At 45.1% G+C, this 15,807-nt stretch overlaps 1 long non-coding RNA gene across 2 annotated transcripts in view; it reads left to right on the forward strand.

The window, feature by feature from the left end:
- The window catches only part of LOC139041351 (uncharacterized), a 40,766-nt gene extending 28,579 nt beyond the window's left edge, over nt 1-12,187 (forward strand). The window contains exons 1-3 of one of the 2 annotated variants that reach the window (XR_011496338.1): nt 7,685-7,723; nt 8,025-8,145; nt 12,024-12,187. This is a non-coding gene — a long non-coding RNA (uncharacterized lncRNA). Of the gene's footprint in view, nt 1-7,684; nt 7,724-8,024; nt 8,146-12,023 lie in introns of those variants that run through there. The other variant, XR_011496337.1, reaches the window with a different exon arrangement.
- Nucleotides 12,188-15,807: the final 3,620 nt, after the last annotated feature.

Here is a 15,807-nt window from a genome sequence, read left to right on the forward strand (position 1 = left end):
AATGTCACTGGTTTCCTGGTTGGTGTGGACAGAATCACAAAATCTCAGTGTTGGAGGGAGCCTGACAAAGACAGTAAATGATCGTATTTCCTGGATGGTTGTAGCAGGATGCCATAGGGTGTGGCCTGCCTGAATGTCCCCATCACTGCTGACTGTAGGGCAGTAGGGGCCAGAAGCAACGCCGCTGGGCATCGGGGCAGCATTTCATAAGCGTGTCCTTGGAAACCCAGCTTACACAGGGTATGAGTTATGAAGGAGAAAAAACAAGTCTGACGTCAAATACGCATGGGAAACACTGGATAAAATCACACCAAAGCAGGTTTCTCTTCTGCTGGACTTCTCAGAGCATTGAGCAGAGTTGTGTGCTTTGATATCCCCAGTGAGGAATGGAGTCTGCAGCATTTCCTAAATTTCTCCATCCTGGGAGACCTTTCCCAGCTGAGAGAGGCTGCATCTGGAAATGAGGCATCAGTCCACACAGCAGGAAAACCATACACAACCACCAAGTTTGGCTCAGCCTCGAGTTCCAAACACTCATCCCAAACCACTGCGTGGTAGAAATTCTTTCCTTTCCAGCTTTACCCCAAATAGCAACTTAGAAACTGCAGCTCTGCAGTCTTCCTCAGTGTCCCCACACACCCTTGCTCCGTGAAGCCCATCTCCAACTTCAAGTTCGAGGTGTGAGATAATCTTCCAAGGCTCAGAGAAGGGGGTCACTTTGTCAGGACTGAGGGAAGCCGCCCTCCCCATTCCCAGCCTGAAGCAGATTCTGAGCGCAAGCGGACAGAGCTGGGCTCCCTGCTCAGCCAGATCTCACAGCTGCTGAGTTCAGTAAATTTCCAGAGAGCTGACTTTCTTGGGTCCTGCAATTGCCCTTTTGTATGTTAATGCACTTTTTAAAAAATCTGTGATAAGTTAGGAGGCTGTAACTAAAAGATGTAAGGAAAGGTCTGGGACAGACCAAAAGCCTTAGCAGTTTCCTGAGACACTGGGGAAAGGGCTGGAGACATTGTTCGAGAAGACTTGACCTCCAAAGTTCACATACAATGCAAATGCAAATGAGTTATACTCTTCTGTTGCCACCTCCCAGAATGGTGAATAATTCCATCTCTGGATGGTGACCAGATGAAATGACGCCCACTTCACATATAGGCTTACCCTGACTCTTTTATTCTCAGAGGCACTGAGGGAGCTGAGGCCTTTTCCTGAACTCTTAACTAGAATAAAGACAGTCCCGGTGATGAGGATTTTTAGGCTGCTTAATTTTAAAACAGTTTATGATGAGGATTTTTAGGCTGGTTACTTTTAAAACTGCAGATGAGAAGCAGGCTCCAAGGACTGGAATTTTGCTTGCCTTTTGAGACATTTGCGTTTGTCAAGGAAGGGGGGATGACCTTGTAGGGACCTGAAATTGGCCACCCCAGGATATGTCTCTTTGGCATCGGGATTTTTTGGGGCTGATTGCTTTTGATGGGCTGGGACAGGGAAGGAGGCTCTGGGGAATGGAACTTGCCCTTGTTGGGACACATTTACATTTGTAAGGTAAATCTCTATCTGTAAAACGTGCCTCCCTCTCTGTACCAGGAAGAAGAGGAGAGATGACCTTGTCCCTAGAAACTCTTAATGGGGAAGGCAAGAACTTAAGTTGGTTGCTGTCTGGCAATCTCATGTAACTGGTTTAGGGTGGTGGCGTCTAACCTTTCTAACCTTTACTTAATCGGATTTGATTCTTGTCTAAAAGTCATGGGATCACCCAATGACCAGACCCCACCTGCACTGATACCATTTTAACTTTTTTTCATGTTCTTTCCTTTGTCTTGTAAAGAGATGAATCATATACCTATGCCTTAAATTTAGCTCTAACCCTCAACTTGGGGCAGCAGAAGCTCTGACTGCCCCTGGGTCCTGTCCCCATGCTACACTATTCTCTAAATAAAAGAGCACTACTGCCAGATCTTAAGAGTCTAAGAAATCTTTCTTCCGACTCCTCGGCTCACCGACCCCGCATCACCAGGATGACCCCAAGACAGGAACCACTGACACCAATGAATCTCGATCAACCACCTACTATGTGACAGATGCATGTGGTCCAACAGGCAGAGAGAAGAGCCAACTGCACACAAAGGCATGTGGCTGGGATTAATCCTAGCCAGCCCTCAGACCACACCAGCTCCTGCAGACTGCCTGCTCAGCTGGAGTTTGGGAAACTGAGCAATGTCTGCAATGTAAGGAATCCGATCCACCCAGCCCTTATCAACACCGTAGGAAGGCTGCAGCTGTGGCTGAGGCCCTGGGAAGATTTACTCAAATGTGAAGCTAGACATGGATTTGTCTTTCATCAATGCATTTGAAGGGAACAGGCACTGGAGACAGCAGAAGAAAGTCTAGACAAGAGCTCTGTGGGTGGGCAAGGTGGACCTCTGCCTGCAAAGCAGGGGGCCTGGCTGCAGAAACTATGGAGTGGCATGCAGCTTGGGCCTTCGCGCACCCCGAATCTTAGCTTTTTTTGTTAGGGCCTGGCGGTGGGAGAACATGGGTGTTGAGGAAGAGAGACAGCCTGCTGTGTTGGGCTGCGGGTGAGTGGCCTTGGCTTTACCTCTGACAGGCTGGGTGATCTCACCAGGTCATTTCCCCTTTCTGACCTCAGCTTCCTTGTCAGTAAAAATGAGATGGCTGTTCCAGGTCTGTAGACTGGGGAATTTTTTTTATCGTAGTAAAATTCACATAACATAAAATTTGTCATTAGCGACACTTAGCACAGTCACAATGTTGTCAAACCATTACCAATATCTAGTTCCAGGGCATTTTCATCACCCCAAAAAGAAGCCCCGTACCCATTAAGCAGTCACTTCCCATTATCCCCTCCCCCTAGCCCCTGGCAATCATTAATCTGCTCTCTGTTTCTATGGATTTGCCTATTCTGGATATTTCATATAAATGGAGTCACACAATTACACAGCCTTTTGTGACTGGCTTCTTTCACTTAGCATACTGTCTTCACGGTTCATTCATGTTTTGGCATACATCAGCACTTCATTCCTTTCTATGGATAAATAATATTCCATTGTAGACATGTATCGCTTTTATCCATTCATCAGTTGATGGACATTTGGGTTGCTTCTACCTTTGGCTGTTGTGAACAGCCAAACATTCTATGAACATTTGTGTACAAACATTTGTTTAAGTACCTGTTTTCAATTCTTTGGAGTATATATCCAGGAGTAGAATTGCTGGGTTACATGATGTTAGGGACTAAATGTTTGTGTCCTCCCCAAATGCGTATGTTGGAGGCCTAACCCCCAATGTGATGGCGTTTGGAAGTGGGGCCTATAGGAGGTAGTTAGGTTTAGATGAGGTCAGGAGGGTGAGGGATTTGTATCCTTATAAGAAGAAGAAGAGATTCCCCCCCCCACCCCCACCCCCATGTGAGGACACAGTGAGAGGCAGCCACCTGCAAACCAGGAAGAGGGTCCTCACCAGGAACCAAAGACGGGTCTTGGCCTTCCAGTCTCCAGAACTGTAAGAAATAAATGTCTCTTGTTGAAGCTACCCCAGTCTATGGTGTTTTGTTACAGCACCCTGAGTAGACTAAGACGTGTTAATTCTGTGTTTAATTTATTAAGGGGCCACCAAACTATTTCCACAGTGGCTGCACTGTTCCCCATTCCCACCAGCAAGGTTTGAGGGTTCTGTTTGCTCCTGATCCTCACCAACATGGAGATTTTTTTAAGCAGAGAGGACATTTAGTAATAAAACCTTTCCTTACAATGAAATCCTTCTTGGAAACCTACTATAATAAAACAGATTAAAGAGAAACTCCTGAGGTAAAGAGGATAGCACTTCTGAGGAAGCCCCCAGAGCTCTAAGAAGCACAGTTGGATAACCCCCTTGCTCCAGTTGGGTTTGTTAGTTCCTTCCCAGCTTGGAATCTGGAGATCCCATCCTGACCCCTTTCCAAGGCCCATCCTGGTCTCTGGAGGTTTGGCTTGGAGAGGACTCTCCCCATCTTCATTCCATGCTTTTCAGGAAGGCCTGAGGTTACAGCGCTCTTCACTATGTGGTATGGGGCCCATCTATGGAAGAATCATCTGGTTCTTATTAAAATGAAAATTCTGGGATCCCGGCCCAGACTTATAGAATGCGAATGTTTTATGGAGGAACCCTGGAATTTGCACTTTTTTACATACTTCCAGATGATTTTGATGCCCCCAAATTTAGAACCACTGAACCGGAAGGGACTGAGAGGTGAAGGATAGGAGAGTAAATGCCTGAGGTTGATGAGGCCGAAAAGCCGCCATCTTGCTGAAATGCTGAGCGCTTCCTCCTCTGCTCTCGGAGCGGGAGGGTGGAGCTGGATTTTGCCTTGGAACCAAGTGCCAATTGGGGCTACCCTAAGGTCAACTTGGCACCACCTCCTGCCCGCAGGACTGTGAAGTTCCAAAGGATAAGGACCCTCTTATGCCCCTCAGAAACTGTGCACAGTGTTTAAGCATCTCCAAGTGCTGTTATTTTCTTAATGATGGTTATTATGATTACTATTTTGAAATTTGGAAATATAACAGATCAGTCATAAAGCAATGACTGTTTATGTGAGTTTTAACAGCATTAAGCAATGCCTTCTTTGTGCTGAGAATCAACATTATTTACTTTGGGAATCTTGCCCAGCTTTCTGTTAACTCATTCACACATGGTTTCTCCTCCCAGCCTTGTGATTTAATAAAGTTTTCCCCAGCCAGGGCAGGGAACAAGGAAAATTGTCATATACAGAATCAGCCTAGCACACTGAACTCATAAGGATCGTCAGAAGCCCCCTACTCCTGTTCCATCCCCAGAGCAGGAATCCCCTCTTCAGGCTCGCTGGTACTCATCCAAGAATGAGTAGCCCCCCCCCCCACCTGTTTTGGTTACCCATTGCTATGTAACAAATCTTGCCAGAACTTAGTGACGTAACACCACAACCATCCACTCTTTGGATTGACTGAGCTCAATTCAGCAGTTCTGCTCCATGTCGTTGGGACTGCAGCCATCTAGGGGCTCAAGTGGGCTGAAGACACCAAGCTGGCTCACTCACATGGCCAGGAGCTGATGCTGGCTGTCAGCCGGGAGTTCAGCTTGGCCTTTTGGCCGAAATGTCTACACATGGCCTCTTCATGTGGCTTGGGCTTCCCACAATATGGCAGCTGGGCTAGGAGAAGGAGTAGGCTAAGAGCAAGTGATCCAAGAGGAAGGAGGTTCAAAGCCTCCTGATGTGGGATTAAACCCTAGCTCTAAAGCCTTGGGTAAATTACTTAATTTCTTAGAACGTAAACTTCTAAATAAACTGAAGATAACGCCTTCTTCATCAGATTGATGTGAAGACTAAGTTGAGATAGTATGTGCAAAGCTCTTCACAAAGTGGTCCATAAACAGGAGTGGTTTATCACCGTGGACACACTGACACCTAATCCTGCGAGATCCTTGATAGTATGTGCTGGATTTCTCCATTCTTCTTCCTAGGCTCATACAAATTCCTCAACTGCCACCCCTCACTTGAAAACAAGGGAGAGGGGACCAGCCCAGTGGCATAGTGGTTAAGTTCATGGGCTCCACTTCAGCAGCCCGGGGTTCGAGGGTTTGGATCCTGGGTGCAGGCCTATACACTGCTCATCAAGCTGTGCTGTGGCGGCATCCCACATACAAAATAGAGGAAGATTGGCACAGATGTTAGCTCAGGGCTAATCTTCCTCACAAAAAAAAAAAACAAAGGAAGAAAGAAAAGAAAGAGGTTGCCCTCTTTAATGGGATCCCTCAGGGCTAGATGGAGAAATCAGAAACTGTTACATGACTCCTTGGAATTTATCTTAAAGGGAAAAAAAATTACAAATATTCAAAGATATTTGTAGTTCCGTGTACTCCGCTTCAGTGGCCTGGGTTCAGTTCCCAGGCGTGGATCTACACCACTTGTCTGTCAATAGCCATGCTGTGGTGGTGGCCAATATACAAAAAGAGGAAGATTGGCAACAGATGTTAGCTCAGGGTGAATCTTCCTCAGAAAAAAAAAAAGAGTCCCAGCTCAGCTCAGGGTTTGAGTTATCCCAGCCCAACTCCAAACGTGTGAATGAAGAAGCCTCCAGATGATTCCATTACCTCATCCCCACCCCAGGCTTTCATCTCACTCTAGTTTGAGTTTTCCCAGCTGAGATTCCAGAGTTGTGGCATCATTCCTGCTGTGCCCTGTTAGAATTCCTGACCTGCAGGATTTACGAGCATATTAAAATGGTAGTTGTTTTATTCCACTAAGTTTTGTGGATTTTTCTACTCCAATAGCTAATGGAACACTAAACTAACATATCATAATTCTGTGGGCTACCCAATACCCTTCCAAAAAATTCCTTTTTTGCTAAGTTACCCAGAGTTGGTTTCTCTTGTTTCAATCAAGAGGCATGGTTGGTAGATATACAATGAAACACTACGCAGCCCTTGAACTGATACGGGTCTATATTAAGATGTTCACAATGTAGTTTTAAGTGAAAATGGCAGGTTCTCAAATAGTAGGTACAGAATAGTTCCATTTTTGTAAAAGAAAATTATTTTGGCACAGAATAAATTCTAGGATGCTATGTACCAAAATTATACAGTACTATGTTTAGGTATTGGAATTAGAGGGTTTTTTCCTTATGCTTACCTGTATTTTCTAATTTTTAAAATAATGAATATCCTTACATAGTTACTTGTGTAAACTCTAAAAGTTAAAAAACAGTTTAAAAAATAAAGCCAGGGTTATAGATTCAAGAATTTGAGCGTGCCCAGAATACCTCTCCACATCTGGGTATTTTGTACGTCCCCCCATGTACGATCCCAAAGCACAATCTTTAGGGAATGCGGTAGCCCCTAATACTTCTTCCCCTCCCTATAAACATATGCTCTTCCTAACATCAAAAGTAGAGTTTATCATATTTGGAAAATAAACAAACAGATAAACACATAGATAAGAACAGATTGGTGGTTCCCAGAGGGGACGTAGGTGAGAGGAGGGCGAAAGGGGTAAAGGGGCACATACGACGTATGGTGACAGATTAAAAACTAGACTATTGGTGGTGAATGTGATGCAGTCTACACAGAAGCTGAAATATAATAACATACACTTGAAATTTACACAGTGTTATAAACCAATGTGAGCTCAATAAAATAATTAAGAAATAAAAAAGAAGTAGAGTTTCTTTCTCCTTTCCTTTAATCTGGGCTGCCCCTGTGACTGCTTTGGCCAATGGAATACAGCACAAGATGTTCGAGGATTTCTGATCTCAGCCTTAGAAAGACTGGCAGCTTCTGTTTCATTCCTCTTACATGTTTGTTCTTGGGGTGGCCCCTCTCAGAGCCTAGCCCAAACCACACAGAGGAGAACCAAGACTCTCCTGTTAACAGCCTCAGCTGAGCATCTAGCCAACTGCCAGCCATGTGAACACGTCATTTGGGATTCTGGCCCACTTGAGCCCCAGATGACTGCAGATCCAAGGGACATCATGTGGGGCAGAAGAACCACCTAGCTGAGGCCTGTTAAACCACAGACTCACGAAAGGTACTAAAATGGTGGTTGTTTCAAACCACTGAGTTTTGGGGTAATGTGGTAGCCAGCCTCCAAGATGGCTCCAAGGATCCCCACCTCCTGATATTCACTCTTTGTCCCTTTGCACATTCTACCAGGGTTGGCTGTGTGACTGACAGAACACAGAAGTGATGCATGGTATGTTACTCCCAAAATTAGATTACAGAAGACCTTGTAGCTCCTGTCTTGGTCACTCTCTTAGATCACACGTCATGTTGTGAGCAGTCGCATTGAAAGAGCTCTACATAAGTTGATCAACTTGTCACTGGGTTGCCCGGGACTTTCCTGGTTTTAGACTGAAGGGAGGTGGGAGCTGTCTCATCCTGAGAACTCCTCAGTCCTGGACAAACCGGGATGATAGGTCACCCTACGTCCATATGGTGAGGAACTCAGCCCACTGGACAACAGTGAGCAAGAAACTGAGGCCTCTTACCAACAGCTGCACGAGGGAGCCACCTTGGGAGCAACACCTCCAGCCCCAGTCAAGCCTTGGGATGACGGCAGCCCCAGCAGACAGCTTGATGGAAACCTCAGGAAGACCCTGATCCAGAACCACCCAGGTAAGCTGATCCCAGATTCCTGACCCCTAGACACTCTGTGAGACAATAAATATTTGTTATTTTAAGATGCTAAATTTGGGGTAATTTGTTAAACAACAATAGATAATTTATACACCCTAATAGATAACAAAACAGGGGACTTAAGGGGTTGTGCTTTCCACCCTGTGTTAAACAGCTGTGATGAGCTTTCTCTTGGGGTTTTCCTTTCCTGAAAATCAGCCTGAGGGAGTTTTGCTTCTAGAGCTACTGAAGAGCAGTGCCAGGCAGGCCTCCTGGTTGCTGCTGGATGAGCTCATTCCAACTCTAATTGTTTTCCAAGCCTCAACAAGGAATCTCTTGGGCTCACAAGGTCCTCCCACACCTCTCCATTTCCAAATGCTCTCTGAGGCTGTCCTGATTGATTTCCCTGAAGGCCTGAGGTGCTTACCTGGGCTGCTTATACAGCCTTCTTTGCCAGAAAGTATCTCCTGATCTCTGGCCACAAGGATATCTGTGTGCAGAGAACAAAGCACGGAATGCATAGCCTGCAGGGCAGGCACGTGGTTTGCGGGTCTGGGAGTCTTGACCCAAAATCTTTTCCAACCAGGCCCCGAGGTATTTGAGATTTCACCTTTCAGGAGAGATTCACTCCCCTGGGACTGACAATTTGTTCACCAGGGCTGCCTTCTGAATGAGTTTATTGAAGACACTTTTTGCTGCCCAGAGCAGCATAAGAGCAGTGAGAACTGAATCCAGGGAGCACGAAAGATAGGTGCGACCCCAAAAAGCTGATCTTGGCTCCCCCTGCTCATGCTGTGTTGGACTGACTGTCTCCAGTCAGGCTGCAGGGCGGCACACACGCAGAGCACCAGCACGCTCGGGGCAGGCTGCTCGTACACCCGGAGACCCAGAGACAGCGCCAAAGCAGCTGAAAACACAAGTCACATGTGCTGAGCTATTAGCTTCTTGGGCTGTCAGAACAGTGTCACAAATTGGGTGCCTTCTGATAACAGAAATGTGTTCTCTCACAGTTCAGGAGGCTAGAAGTCCAAAACTAAAGTGTCGGCAGTGTTGATTCCTTCTGTGGGTTGTGAGGGAGGGATCCATTCCCCCACTCTTCTCTTAGCTTCTGGTGGCTTGCTGGCAATCTCTGGCGTTCCTCAGCTTGTCCATGCATCACCCCGGTCTCCGCCTTCGTGTTCACATGCTGTTCTCCCTGTGTGCATGTCTTTGTGTCCAAATTTCCCACCCTAATGACTTCATCTTAACCTGGTCATCTGCAAAGACCCCATTTCCAAATAAGGTCACATTCACGGGACCAGGGAGTTAGGTCTTCAACATCTCTCGAGGGGACACAATTCAACCCATAACACTGGGCATTAAATAAGAACAGTTCATATCCATGAAATGCCAGGCACTTGCCAGGATAGGCATTTTATATACACTACTCCTAGTCCTCACAAAGATTTTCCAGTTTTATAGCCATAGAAACTGAGGATCAGAAAAATTATGGGAGGCCGGCCTGGTGGCGTAGTGAAGTTTGTGTGCTCTCCTTAGGTGGCCCAGGGTTTGCAGGTTCAGATCCCAGGCGTGGACCTATACACCACTAGTGCATCAAGCCATGCTGTGGTGGCATCCCACATACAAAATAGAGGAATACTGGGACAGATGTTAGCTCAGGGCCAATCTTGCTCACCAAAAAAAAAAAAAGAGAGAGAGAGAAAGAAAAAGAAAGATTATGGGCTTATCCTAACTTACAAAACTAGAAAATATAGGCTCTGGAATAAGATAGCCTGGCTTCACCACGTAGCTAGGAGGCCTTGGACAAGTGACTTAGCCTCTCTGTGCCTCAGTTTCCTCATTTGTAAAGTAAGGGTAATAATAATCATGCTTCCATCCATGCTGAGTTGTCGCGAGGATTTTAAAAGATAATGCACAGAGTCTGGCACATAGTGATTACTGAACTCCTGTTATCTGGTGTAAGTAGTGGAGTCAACATTTAATCCCACATCTCCTTAGTTCTGACACCTTCATTCTTTCCTCTTTGATCCAGCATAACTAGGTGTCAGACACGTCTGTCCTCATGATCTTGCTGAATCCTCACCATATCTCTGGGAGGTGAATATTTCTGGCAATATTTTATGGATGGGGAACTGAGACACAGAGAGGTGAGGTGACGTGACAAAGGTCCCCCAGCAAACCAGGCATTCTAATCTAGCTCTGCTGATTCTAATATTTCTTCCACTATGTTTTCTGTCATCCCAACACACAGACATAAAGTAGTAGAACATTTTCCTCAACCACGGTTTGCTAAGAACCTCTGGATCCAAGGTCGTCAGCCAAGATTATGAGTTCAGTCAGTGGCCAACCCGGAGACTGCAGCAGGCAAAGGGTTCTGTTCCCCGAGTCATCTCCCGCCTGGTTCAGAAAGCTCTGTTCAGAAGATCTACTGCTAATTCTTTTCTTGTTTGTTTGGGTTTTTCTGGTGAAGGAGATTGGCCCCTGAGCTAACATCTGTTGCCAATCCTCCTCTTTTTGCTCCAGGAAAATTGTCCCTGAGCCAACATCTGTGCCGGTCTTCCACTGTTCTGTATGTGGGATGCCTCCATAGCATGGCCTGATGAGCGGTGGTGTGTAGGTCTGTGCCTGGGATATGAACAGGCGAACCCTGGGCCACCAAAGCAGTGTGCAAACTTAACCACTACACCACTGGGCCAGCCCCTTTACTGTCAATTCTTGAGAAAGTCCTTCAGAAGGAAGAACTGCCCCCCCCTTCTCTCTCTCTCTCTCTCACACACACACACACACACACACACACACACACACACACGCAGAATGCTTATAAGAGGCCGCACCCCTGGGACGAAGTAACTAACTATTGAAAGGAGATGGTGGTATAAGATTTTTCAGCTGGAAAGGCTGAAAAGCAAGAACCAGCTGCTAAACCCAATCCAGAGATCCTTGGAAACCAGTCCTGGGGCAGAGAAGATTCCAAAAGGCAAAAGCGAAAAAACACTGTTGAAACACCTCAGAGTCGAATTCCCTCAGATTTCTCTGTTAGGATAGAAAGAGCCAAAGCAGCCACAACCCCCGGCTGGGCCTTCCCGGCTCCTCCTTCCACCACCTCTGCCCCAGGGGCTCTTCTGCCCCATGGTTCAGCCCTACAGATACCTAAGGAGAGCAGACACGGGAAACCAGCCACCCACAGCCCTCATCTGGCCCACGGACAATTTCTGTCTAGCCTGCACACAGTGTTTAAGTTTGTTAACATTTTACAAGTAAGAAGTTTCACCTAAGAATCTGGATTTTTTGCTTCTTTTGGAAAATCAAAGGTTCTGCCCAGTGGCTCTGGGCCCCTGAGGGGCAACGGTGACAAAGTTGAGTCGTGGCTGCCTCCAAGTTGATCGCTTTTATACCCAGTCCTCTTGACTCGTTTCTCGTCCCTGCCTGACCCCTGGAGGGATCTGAGTTTTCAAGCAGGCCAACTGAGACCTCTGCTCTGCCTGTCAGTTAAATCCATCTCGCCTCACCCCGGCATCAAAACTCCTTCATAGCACAGCTTATTCAGACTTCTCACTAGTGACTATACCTCATTCCAAATTTATTTACTCCTTCATCTCCAAACAGGTCCCGTATTTCCCCACATTGGTGCCTTTGCTACTGCTTTTTTATTTCCTCTAAGATGCCTTCCATCCCAACTTGGCCTGGGAACTCTTTCATACCCTTTAAAGTCCAGATGAAGGCCTTCAGACTCTCCCAGACGGATGCAAGCTCTCTTTCATTTGATGCTCCAAAGCACCTTGTTATCTGCAGTACTTGCTCTGACTTTCACGCTGCACGCATTTGCACATCGGGAGTTTTCTTCCGGTGATTCACCTCCTCGTGGTCTGTAATTCCAGCTGAGCCCGGCCTTCCAGTCATCTCCACAAGGCCCTAGACGTGTGAAGCAGGAAGCTATCTGGACCCTCCGGACCAGCCCCGCCACCAGATAAACACTGCTGAGTTAATGCACATGGAGCAGAAGAATTGCCTGAGACTTGCACAGATTCTTGACTTTGTGACAACTGTGAGACATAATAAAAGAGTTGTCATTTTGAGCCACTGTTTTTTTTTTTTCTGCTTTATCTTCCCAAACCCCCCGTACATAGTTGTATATCTTAGTTGCAGGTCCTTCTAGTTGTGGGAAGCCACTAAGTTTTAATTCAGTTTGTTACACAGCAATAGATAACTGAAACAGTTGGGAAAATAAAAAAGCTTTTAAGCTTGTTAATTACTTTCCTCAAGTCTTTTTACGAAACTGAAAAAAGTATATACACACACAACTTAGAGAAGGAGAAGAGAAGCTAATATTTATGGAGCTCCTAATTTGATTTCTGCCTGGCACTTTTATATGCATTATCTTATCTAATACTCAAGACAATCCAGCTTGTATTATTATCTACATTTTAAAAAAGAAGAAATCAAAGCCCAGAGAAGTTATGTAACTTGCAGATGATCACACAGCTCATGGGTAGGGGAAATAGGAATTGAATGCCCCGTCTGGTCTATCCAGCTAGAAAATCCATGTTTTTGTCACCATCTCATGTCCCTGAACCACCTCTCTTGGCTCAGATGGTGGGTGGTCTACATTCTACTTAATGTGACACCATCTGTGGTTTTTTATGTTGCTGCAAAGCCTTCAAAATCTTCCTTTAAAGGGCCACATATTATTCCAACTATAGTTTACAAGCCATTCCCCTATTGTTGAGTATTTACATTCCTTCCAAATCTCGTTGCCATTAAAAGGACTTCTGACAGTGGCGTACTGCCAATAGAGAGTAAGAATTTTAGAGAGAGGGATAGGTCATTCCTGGGCTTTCTTTGGTATTACCAGGAATCTCCTCTATAGGACTCCCCCTCCAGCCCCCTCCCCACCCCGCCCTCCTCTCCCCGCTGACTCCCTTCATGAACTTGGTTACACAGTCACCTAAGGAGGGCGTCAAAGGCAGAGCAGAGAAGGGGGATGACAAATAAAAATGGCAAGCAATAGCATATATTGGAGAATATGAGGAAGCCATTTGGTATAAAACTAATTTGGCCTGACCTTGTCTTTCCAAAAGGGCCTGACCGCAGCCCGTTGAGCATGCATTGTACATCTGCTTTAGATATTCCCTATGGCAAGAACAAAGGCCCTTGAGATAAAGGTGCAACTTCCCTCCCCCTCCCAACATTGGCATTCCCTTAAGGATTAAGCATCTTTCCTCAGGCTAGGAACTGATTGCTGTGCTCACCTGTGACCACCCAGCTCGAGACAATAGACTTGCCTCCTGCTACCCCTCTGAGATAGCAGACCCACTACCTGCTGTGTCCATCAAGCACTGTGCCGACAGGGCAATCTTGTGACTATTGTAGGAGGGACATTACAATCATATGTGAAACGTCTTGTATGGGGGTATATGACCACTCTGTATACCTCACTTCTTTGGTGCCCTTTCTTCCTTCGGGAAGAAAGGCCCCCGGCATGGTCCTCTGATTTCAGCTCAGAATAAACTCACCCAAATTTTCATTTATAGATTGGTTATGGATTATTTTCGTCGACAGTTCTTGGCGTAGTCACAGCAGGGTTTCAGAGAAGCCCACCAGAGACCACCTGGAATCTACACTGAGCTGGCATTCGGTACCAATAAGGGCCCATTGAGCCCCCTGGATCACTGCATTCTTCAGGTGACCCTGGTGAGTTCTCCTGAAACCTGGACCTCCTTATTTTAAGCTGACGGTCCAAGAGTTTATATGAGCTGGGTAAGGTCTTAAGACTAGAGGTTAAGGGGTACCGGTACATACCCTAGGTAAGAGGAACCTAGGAGGAATTTGCTAGGCCAGAGGAGTCTAGAGGGAAGTTCCTAGGCCAGAGGAGCCTAGAGGGAAGTTCCTAGGCCAGAGGAGCCTAGAGGAACTTGGGAGTGAATGGGGAAGGCTGACATTTTTAATTTGACTTTAAATTGGAAAGAATTGTGTTTATAAAGTCTGAACAAACTGCTTTGTAGAGAAATGAGAGACTGAACGTGTTCAGCTCCGAAGAAAAGGGACATTTGCTCCTCCTGGCCTTTACCAAAAGGCATCCTTAGGTGACTAAGGACCTCAGAGGGAGTGTCAGAGGATCAATCCTCGAGACATGCAGCGGTCCCATAGGGAACTCCACTCTTATTCATGGTAATTAATTACAGGCTCGTCTGGGGACGCGCACGTAAGGGCTGGTCACCCTTCGCTCCCAGCTCCCACGGCAGTATTAGGCGGCCAGAGGGAAAAACCGAGGCACATAAGAGAGTGTTTATGACCTTTCTATAGGGAGTAACACTCACAAGCAGCACACTTTCTGACCCACGACACTGTCCTTAGAAGTTGTTCGGACTTTATAACAAAACAAAATTAAAAGAGAAGCGAGAATTCAAGCTTCTAAAACAGCCCGATCAGTTCCTAAATGGGCAGCCTTTCTTCCAGACTCCAGTTGGCGTCATGCTGTGATTGCAATTGCTTAACAAAGGGGGATCCCAAGCCAGATTGCTAAGGCTGAAAGAAAGAAAGAAAGAAAGAGGAAAAAGTTGGGAAAACAAGTTTTTTCACTGCGGTCTGCTATGAGAACACCTAAGTAAGATCTTTGTTCTGTCTGTCTGTGTGTGTCTATATATGTTACAAAAGTTTTTATATTTTACCTCCGGATGGTACAATTTCTAAAGAGCTCCATTCCATTCACTTAAAGTAAGCGCTTACAAAAAGTTTTTCTAAAAGTTCTAACCCAAATGTCTTTCAAGTTAACATGGTATAGGTTAATCTTTGGTTAATGAAAGTTTAAGTCATTGGTTTGATTGAAAAGGCATGTCCTCAAAAGTTGTTGGTATTTGAATATGATGCAGGCATGCAGCCTGGGTTTACTAGTCAAATAAGTTCATGTTGTCTGTTAAATTCGTCAACAAAATAATAGCTTTAAATGATGACCAGTTTTGTGTAATGTCTCATGAGGTTTTGTAGGTAATCTGAACATAATTGTTGGAAACAAATGGTTTAAATAGATAAAAGTGGGCAAAATAACTGTTTTATGGTCTGTATACTTGGGAAAAAACAGCTTCCAAATTCTTTTTGGTAACAATCTTGAGTTTTGCTAAATTAAATTATAAAAGTCTGAATATCTGGGTCATTTTTGGATTGGGTAGAACACTGAAACGTTATTGCTAAACGTATCTAAGTTTATCCACTTTTGGCTTCGTATTGCAGAGAGGCTAAAAGTCTTTGGGTGTTTTAAAGGAGAGTAAAGTGTAAGTTTTCAGTAAAGAAGTTATAAAGAATGGAAATATTTTGTTTGATTGGTTAAGAAAGATAAATTTGTCCTAAAGTACTAGGAGGAGAAAAATAAAAGGATATGGGACAAATTCTGAATGCAAAAGAAAGTTATAGAAGGTTTGTGTGAAAGAAATTCAGAAAAGAGTTTTATACCTGGTCAGGTTGGTTAAGATTGAAATGAATCTAATTAAGTAAATGGGTTTTAATATGAAAAAGTAAACTGGTACAAAAATTAGAATTTGGCTTTCTCTCTTAAAAGGATAATTTTCTTAAACTTTTAGTCTTCTCTTGATAAAGAGATTATAAAAGGTTTTTCCTCCTGAGTAAGTTTACAGAAGATCTATGTTTTGTTAAGGTAATTTCCTAGGT

Source organism: Equus asinus, chromosome 21 (genome assembly GCF_041296235.1).
Source record: "Equus asinus isolate D_3611 breed Donkey chromosome 21, EquAss-T2T_v2, whole genome shotgun sequence".
In the NCBI taxonomy this organism is placed as follows: domain Eukaryota; kingdom Metazoa; phylum Chordata; class Mammalia; order Perissodactyla; family Equidae; genus Equus; species Equus asinus.